The following is a 9,524-nucleotide window of genomic DNA, read 5'->3' on the forward strand; positions in this document are numbered from 1 at the left end:
ATTGTATTAGGCATCTTTTGATCATCTTAGGATCTTAGGATCATCTTTGGACGCATGATCCTTTGATCACGTTTTGGGGGCTGGCCATCTCGGCCATGCCTGGACCTTCACTTATGTATTTTCAACGGTAGAATTTCTACACTCCATAGATTAAGGTGTGGAGCTTTGCTGTTCCTCAAAGATTAATGCAAAGTACTACTGTTTTCTATTCAATTCTTCTTATTTCGCTTCTAAGATATCCATTCGCACCCAAGAACGTAATGAAGGTGATGATTATGTGTGACGCTCATCATCCTTCTCCCTTATGAACGCGTGTCTGACAAACACTTCTGTTCTACATGAATTAAGCTAGAATGAGTATCTCTTAGATCTCCTAACCAGAATCTTCGTGGCGTAAGCTAGAATGATGGCGGCATTCAAGAGAATCCGGAAGGTCTAAACCTTGTCTGTGGTATTCTGAGTAGGATTCAATGATTGAATGACTGTGACGAGCTTCAAACTCGCGAGTGCTGGGCGTTAGTGACAGACGCAAAAGGAGGGTGAATCCTATTCCAGCATGATCGGGAACCGACAGATGAATAGCCGTGCCGTGACAGGGTGCGTGAGCATAAGATTCACTGAGAGGAGGGGATGTAGCCACTGACAACGGTGATGCCCTTGCATACAGCCAGCCATGGAAAGGAGTAAGACTGATTGGATGAAGACAGCAGGAAAGCAGAGGTTCAGAGGAACGAAAAGCACCTCCATTCGCTTATCTGAAATCCCTGCCAATGAATCTACATAAGTATCTCTATCCCTTTTATTGTTTATTTGAATCTAATAAAATATCATGTTTAAATCCGCCTGGCTGAGATTTACAAGGTGACCATAGCTTGCTTCAAGCCAACAATCTCTGTGGGATCGACCCTTACTCACGTAAGGTTTATTACTTGGACGACCCAGTACACTTGCTGGTTAGTTGAACGGAGTTGTGTCCACACGTAGTAAAGAGCCATAATAATGATTCCATACAATAATAAAGAGTACTACATTAATGTGATCACAATTTCGTCCACCAAGTTTTTGGCGCCGTTGCCGGGGATTGTTCGAGTTTGGACAACTGACGGTTCATCTTGTTGCTCAAATTAGGTAATTTTCCTTTTGTTTTGTTTTCAAAAAATTTTTCAAAAATCTTTCAAAAATTCCTCACTTGTTTTCGAAAAAAAAAAAATTTACTAAAAATAATGTTTTCAAAAATAAATTATTCTATGGCTTCAAAATTTTTAAGAATGAATTCTAGTGTTTCATGAAGCATGTTGAAGCCTATCTGGCTGTAAAGCCATACCCAAACTGCTTTGGGATTGGCTAATCACTTCAGTGGAGTCATGCCCAATCCTTCTGGATTGGGTATGTCAGGCTTGTCATGTCTGAATTACACTCATATTTTTATTAAAGCTTGGCTGGCTATTAAGCCATGCCTGACCCTTTGATTGGAGCTTTAAGACTAACATGGCAAGATTCCTGGAATTCATATTAAAAATTTTGGAATCCTTATTTTTCCTTTTTCTAAATAATTTTTCGAAAAAAATAAAATAAAAATCCAAAAAAAATTAGAAAATCATAAAAATCAAAAATATTTTTGTGTTTCTTGTTTGAGTCTTGAGTCATGTTATAAGTTTGGTGTCAATTGCATATGCATCTTGCATTTTTTCGAAAATATCACTCATTCATGGTGTTCTTCATGATCTTCAAGTTGTTCTTGGTAAGTCTTCTTGTTTGATCTTGATGATTTTTTGTTTTGTGTCTTTTCATGTTTATCATATGCATTCTTGAATTCTTAGTGTCTAAGCATTAAAGAATTCTAAGTTTGGAGTCTTGCATGTTTTCTTTGCATTAAAAATTTTTCAAAAATATGTTCTTGATGTTCATCATAACATTCATAGTGTTCTTGGTGTTCATCTTGACATTCATAGCATTCTTGCATTCATCACATGTTTTGATCTAAAAATTTCATGCATTGCATAATTTTCATGTTTTTCTCTTGCATCATAAAAATTCAAAAATCAAAAAAATATCTTTCCCTTTTTCTCTCATCAAAATTCGAAAATTGAGTTGACTTTTTCAAAAATTTTTAAAATCAAGTTGTTTCTTATGAGTCAAATCAAATTTTCAAATTTGAAAATCTTATCTTTTTCAAAATCTTTTTTCAAAAATCAAATCTTTTTCAAAATTCTTAGTTATTTTCGAAAATTCCAAAAATATTTTTCAAAAATCTTTTTCTCATTTTAAATCATAATTTTCGAAAATAACTTAAACAATTAATGTTTTGGTTCAAAAATTTGAAGTTTGTTACTTGCTTGTTAAGAAAAATTCAAACTTTAAGTTCTAGAATCATATCTTGTGATTTCTTGTGAATCAAGTCATTAATTGTGATTTTAAAAATCAAATCTTTTTCAAAACTAATTTCAATCATATCTTTTCAAAAATATCTTCTTATCTTATCTTTTTCAAAAATATCTTTTCAAAATATCTTTTCTAACTTCCTAACTTCTTATCTTTTCAAAATTTGTTTCAACTAACTAACTAACTTTTTGTTTATTTCTTAACTTTTTCAAAACTACCTAACTAACTCTCTCTCTCTAATTTTCGAAAATATCTCCCCTCTTTTTCAAAAATTTCTTTTTAATTAACTAATTATTTTTATTTTTTTTATTTTTTTATTTTTGATTTCAAAAATTTTCGAAAATTACTAACATTTTTCAAAAACCATTTTCAAAAATCACTAACTCTTTTTCAAAATAATTTTTGAAAATTATTCCTCCCCCATCTCATTCTATTTATTCATTCATGTCCTAACATCTCATCTCACATTCCAATCCTCACAGTTGTGTTTCTTCCTTTACATCACATCCTTTATCTTCCCCTCTTCTTCTACTTACAAAGGGATCCCTATACTGTGGTATAAAGGATCTCTATTATTATTATCATTTTCCTGGCCATTCTTCCTTGTCATATGAGCAGGAGCAAGGATAAGAACATTCTTGTGGAAGCAGATCCAGAACTTGAAAGAACTCTGAAGAGAAAATTAAGAGAAGCTAAAATACAACAATCCAGAGATAACCTTTCAGAAATTTTCGAACAGGCAGAGGAGATGGCAGGCGAAAATAATAATAATGTAAGGAAGATGCTTGGTGACTTTACTGCACCTAATTCCAATTTACATGGAAGAAGCATCTCCATTCCTGCCATTGGAGCAAACAACTTTGAGCTTAAACCTCAATTAGTTTCTCTAATGCAGCAGAACTGCAAGTTCCATGGACTTCCATCTGAAGATTCTTTTCAGTTCTTAACTGAATTCTTGCAGATATGTGATACTGTTAAGACTAATGGAATAGATCCTGAAGTCTACAGGCTCATGCTTTTCCCTTTTGCTGTAAGAGATAGAGCTAGATTATGGTTGGATTCTCAACCTAAAGATAGCCTGAACTCTTGGGATAAGCTGGTCACGGCTTTCTTAGCCAAGTACTTTCCTCCTCAAAAGCTGAGCAAGCTTAGAGCTGATGTTCAAACCTTCAGACAGAAAGAAGGTGAATCCCTCTATGAAGCTTGGGAAAGATACAAACAGTTGACCAAAAAGTGTCCTTCTGACATGCTTTCAGAATGGACCATCCTGGATATATTCTATGATGGTTTATCTGAGCTATCAAAGATGTCATTGGATACCTCTGCAGGTGGATCCATTCACCTAAAGAAAACGCCTGCAGAAGCTCAAGAACTCATTGACATGGTTGCTAATAACCAGTTCATGTACACTTCTGAAAGGAATCCTGTGAGTAATGGGACGCCTATGAAGAAGGGAGTTCTTGAAGTTGATACTCTGAATGCCATATTGGCTCAGAACAAAATATTGACTCAGCAAGTCAATATGATTTCTCAGAGTCTGCATGGAATGCAAGCTGCATCCAACAGTACTCAAGAGGCATCTTCTGAAGAAGAAGCCTATGATCCTGAGAACCCTGCAATAGCAGAGGTAAATTACTTAGGTGAACCTTATGGAAACACCTATAACTCAACATGGAGAAATCATCCAAATTTCTCATGGAAGGATCAAAAGCCCCAACAAGGCTTTAATAATGGTGGAAGAAACAGGTTTAGCAATAGCAAACCTTTTCCATCATCAACTCAGCAACAGACAGAGAACTCTGAACAAAATGCTTCTAATTTAGCAAATCTAGTCTCTGATCTATCTAAGGCCACTGTAAGTTTCATGAATGAAACAAGGTCTTCCATTAGAAATTTGGAAGCACAAGTGGGCCAGCTGAGTAAAAGGATCACTGAAATCCCTCCTAGTACTCTCCCAAGCAATACAGAAGAGAACCCAAAAGGAGAGTGCAAGGCCATTGACATAAGCGCCATGGCCGAACCTGTAAGGAGAGGAGAGGACGTGAATCCCAAGGAGGAAGACCTCCTGGGACGTCCAGTGATCAATAAGGAGCTTCCCTCTGGGGAACCAAGGGACTCTAAGGCTCATCTAGAGACCATAGAGCTTCCATTGAACCTCCTTATGCCCTTCATGAGCTCTGATGAGTATTCCTCTTCTGAAGAGAATGAGGATGTCACTGAAGAGCAAACTGCCAAGTTTCTTGGTGCAATCATGAAGCTGAATGCCAAATTATTTGGCATTGATGCTTGGGAAGTTGAACCTCCCTTGTTCATCAATGAACTAAGTGATCTGGATCAACTGACATTGCCTCAGAAGAGACAGGATCCTGGAAAGTTCATAATACCCTGCACCATAGGCACCATGATCTTTAAAGCTCTGTGTGACCTTGGTTCAGGTGTAAACCTCATACCCCTCTCTGTAATAGAGAAACTGGGAATCTATGGGGTGCAAGCTGCTAAAATCTCACTAGAGATGGCAGACAGCTCAAGAAGACAGGCTTATGGACACGTAGAAGATGTATTGGTAAAAGTTGAGGGCCTTTACATCCCTTCTGATTTCATAGTCCTGGATACTGGAAAGAAAGAGGATGAATCCATCATCCTAGGAAGACCTTTCCTGGCCACAGCAAGAGCTGTGATTGATGTTGACAGAGGTGAAATAGTCCTTCAATGGAATGAGGACTCCCTTGTGTTTAAAACTCAAGGATCTCCCTCTGCAACCATGGAGAGGAAGCTTGAAAAGCTTCTCTCAAAGCAGAGTCAACCAGAGCCCCCACAGTCAAACTCTAAGTTTGGTGTTGGGAGGCCACAACCAAACTCTAAGTTTGGTGTTGAACTCCCACATCCAAACTCTAAGTTTGGTGTTGGAGAGTTTCAACAAAGCTCTGCACATCTGTGAGGCTCCATGAGAGCCCACTGTCAAGCTATTGACATTAAAAAAAGTGCTTGTTGGGAGGCAACCCAATGTTTATCTAATTCTTATTTTTATTGTTTTTCATGTTTTCTTAGGTTCATGATCATGTGGAGTCACAAAATAAATAAAAAAAAAATCAAAAACGGAATCAAAAACAGCAGAAGAAAAATCACACCCTGGAGGAGCATCTGTCTGGCGTTCAAACGCCAGAACAGAGCATATTTCTGGCGCTGAACGCCCAGAATGGGAGCATCCTGGCGCTGAACGCCCAGAACAAGCATGGTTCTGGCGTTCAACGCCAGAAATGGCAGCAAAGGAGCGTTGAACACCCAAAATAGGCACCAACCTGGCGCTGAACGCCCAGAGTTGTGTGCAAGGACATTTTACATGCCTAAATTGGTGCAGGGATGTAAATGCCTTGACACCTCAGGATCTGTGGACCCCACAGTATCCCCACCTACCTCATCATCTCTCTTCCCATTCATGATCATCCCTTCTACTTTCTTTTTACCACTCACATCCATACACCCACTACCTTCAAAATTCAACATCTCTCTCCCACCCAATCCCACCCATATGGCCGAATACCCACTCCCATCCATCTCCTCCATATCTTCTTCTTATTCTTCTATTCTTTCTTTTTTTGCTCGAGGGCGAGCAACATTCTAAGTTTGGTGTGGTAAAAGCATAGCTTTTTTGTTTTTTTTCCATAACCATTGATGGCACCTAAGGCTAGAGAAACCTCTAGAAAGAGGAAAGGGAAGACAAAAGCTTCCATCAAGGGTCTATAGCTCAGTGGTAGAACATTTGACTACAAATCAAGAGATCTCTGAGATACCTCAGGGGATACATTTTCTTCCACACAATTATTGGAAGCAACTAAGGGTGGAACATCAAGAGCACTCCATCATCCTTCATGAAATCAGAGAAGATCTAAAAGCAATGAAGGAGGAGCAGCAAAGACAAGAAAGAGACATAAAAGAGCTCAAGGACATCACTAAGGTGGACTCATTCCTTGTTCTTACTCTCTCTGTTTTTCGTTTTCTATGTTATGTGCTTATCTATGTTTGTGTCTTCATTACATGATCATTAGTAGTTAGTAACTATGTCTTAAAGTTATAAATGTCCCATGAATCCATCACCTCTCTTAAATGAAAAATGTTTTAATTCAAAAGAACAAGAAGTACATGAGTTTCGAATTTATCCTTGAACTTAGCTTAATTATATTGATGTGGTGACAATGCTTCTTGTTTTCTGAATGTACGCTTGAACAGTGCATATGTCTTTTGAAGTTGTTGTTTAAGAATGTTAAATATGTTGGCTCTTGAAAGAATGATGACTAGGAGACATGTTATTTGATAATCTGAAAAATCATAAAAATGATTCTTGAAGCAAGAAAAAGCAGCAAAGAACAAAGCTTGCAGAAAAAAAAACAAAAAAATAGGCGAAAAAAAAAAATGTATAAGAAAAAAAATAGAAAGAAAAAGCAAGCAGAAAAAGCCAACAACCCTTAAAACCAAAAGGCAAGGGCAAATAAAAAGGATCCCAAGGCTTTGAGCATCAGTGGATAGGAGGGCCTAAAGGAATAAAATCCTGGTCTAAGCGGCTAAACCAAGCTGTCCCTAACCATGTGCTTGTGGCGTGTAGGTGTCAAGTGAAAACTTGAGACTGAGCGGTTAAAGTCAAGGTCCAAAGCAAAAAAAGAGTGTGCTTAAGAACCCTGGACACCTCTAATTGGGGACTTTAGCAAAGCTGAGTCACAATCTGAAAAGGTTCACCCAATTATGTGTCTATGGCATTTATGTATCCGGTGGTAATACTGGAAAACAAAGTGCTTAGGGCCACGGCCAAGACTCATAAAATAGCTGTGTTCAAGAATCATCATACTGAACTAGGAGAATCAATAACACTATCTGAACTCTGAGTTCCTATAGATGCCAATCATTCTGAACCTCAATGGATAAAGTGAGATGCCAAAACTATTCAAGAGGCAAAAAGCTATAAGTCCCGCTCATATGATTGAAGCTCTGTTTCATTGATAGTTTGGAATTTATAGTATATTCTATTCTTTTTATCCTATTTTGATTTTCAGTTGCTTGGGGACAAGCAACAATTTAAGTTTGGTGTTGTGATGAGCGGATAATTTATACGCTTTTTGACATTGTTTTTAGTATGTTTTTAGTAGGATCTAGTTACTTTTAGGGATGTTTTTAATAGATTTTGTGTTAAATTCACATTTCTGGACTTTACTATGAGTTTGTGTGTTTTTCTGTGATTTCAGGTATTTTCTGGCTGAAATTGAGGGACTTGAGCAGAAATCAGATTCAGAGGTTGAAAAAGGACTGCTGATGCTGTTGGATTCTGACCTCCCTGCACTCAAAGTGGATTTTCTGGAGTTACAGAACTCGAAATGGCGCGCTTCCAATTGCGTTGGAAAGTAGACATCTAGGGCTTTCCAGCAATATATAATAGTCCATACTTTGGCCAAGAATTGACGACGTAAACTGGCGTTCAATGCCAGCCTTCTGCCCAAATCTGGCGTCCAGCGCCAGAAAAGGAGCCAAAACCAGAGTTGAACGCCCAAACTGGCACTAAAGCTGGCGTTCAACTCCAAGGAGGACCTCTACACGTGTAACACTCAAAACCCAGCCCAAGCACACACCAGGTGGGCCCCGGAAGTGGATTTATACATCAAATACTTACTCATGTAAACCCTAGTAGCTAGTTTATTATAAATAGGACCTCTTACTAGTGTATTAGGCATCTTTGGACGCATGATCCTTTGATCACGTTTTAGGGGCTGGCCATCTCGGCCATGCCTGGACCTTTCACTTATGTATTTTCAACGGTAGAGTTTCTACACTCCATAGATTAAGGTGTGGAGCTCTGCTGTTCCTCAAAGATTAATGCAAGTACTACTGTTTTCTATTCAATTCTTCTTATTTCTCTTCTAAGATATCCATTCGCACCCAAGAACGTGATGAAGGTGATGATTATGTGTGACGCTCATCATCCTTCTCCCTTATGAACGCGTGCCTGACAAACACTTCTGTTCTACATGAATTAAGCTAGAATGAGTATCTCTTAGATCTCCTAACCAGAATCTTCGTGGCGTAAGCTAGAATGATGGCGGCATTCAAGAGAATCCGGAAGGTCTAAACCTTGTCTGTGGTATTCCGAGTAGGATTCAATGATTGAATGACTGTGACGAGCTCCGAACTCGCGATTGCAGGGCGTTAGTGACAGACGCAAAAGGATAGTAAATCCTATTCCAGCATGATAGAGAACCGACAGATGAATAGCCGTGCCGTGACAGGGTGCGTGAGCAAATTATTCACTGAGAGGATAAGATGAAGCCATTGACAAAGGTGATGCCTCCAGACGATTAGCCGTGCCGTGACAGGGCATTGGATCATTTTCCCGAGAGATGACCGAAAGTAGCCATTGACAGTGGTGATGTATCACATAAAGCCAGCCATGGAAAGAAGTAAGACTGATTGGATGAAGATAGCAGGAAAGCAGAGGTTCAGAGGAACGAAAAGCATCTCCATTCGCTTATCTGAAATTCCTGCCAATGAATCTACATAAGTATCTCTATCCCTTTTATTGTTTATTTTAATCTAATAAAGTATCATGTTTAAATCCGCCTGACTGAGATTTGCAAGGTGACCATAGCTTGCTTCAAGCCAACAATCTCTGTGGGATCGACCCTTACTCACGTAAGGTTTATTACTTGGACGACCCAGTACACTTGCTAGTTAGTTGAACGGAGTTGTGTCCACACATAGTAAAGAGCCATAATAATGATTCCATACAATAACAAAGAGTACTACGTTAATGTGATCACAATTTCGTGCACCACGGACGCATGACTCACGCAACCGCACGAAATAGAGGAAATTGCAGTGACGCGCTCGCGTGCCTGACGCGAACGCATGGATTGGAAACTGCACAGGTGACGCGAAGGCATGGACGACGCGCACGCGTGGCAAGGCAAGACGCTGGATGACGCGAACGCGTGGATAACGCGATCGCGTGACGTGCGCGATCTGCAGAATCTGCAGAATTCACTGGGGACGATTTTCGGCCCTGTTTTGACCCAGTTTTCGGTCCAGAAAAGCAGATTAGAGCCAGGAGACTTGCAGAGAAGAAAGAACAACATTGATTCCGCATAATTTTTAGTTTTAGA

The 9,524-nt window shown here is 39.0% G+C and overlaps 1 non-coding gene across 1 annotated transcript; it reads right to left on the reverse strand.

The window, feature by feature from the left end:
* Positions 1 to 3,526: 3,526 nt before the first annotated feature.
* On the reverse strand, positions 3,527 to 3,634 carry LOC112787381 (small nucleolar RNA R71). The gene has a single exon (XR_003194797.1). It is a non-coding gene; the product is annotated as a small nucleolar RNA R71 (small nucleolar RNA).
* Between the last annotated feature and the right edge of the window lie 5,890 nt (positions 3,635 to 9,524).

Source organism: Arachis hypogaea, chromosome 20 (assembly GCF_003086295.3).
Source record: "Arachis hypogaea cultivar Tifrunner chromosome 20, arahy.Tifrunner.gnm2.J5K5, whole genome shotgun sequence".
Taxonomy (NCBI): Eukaryota; Viridiplantae; Streptophyta; class Magnoliopsida; order Fabales; family Fabaceae; genus Arachis; species Arachis hypogaea.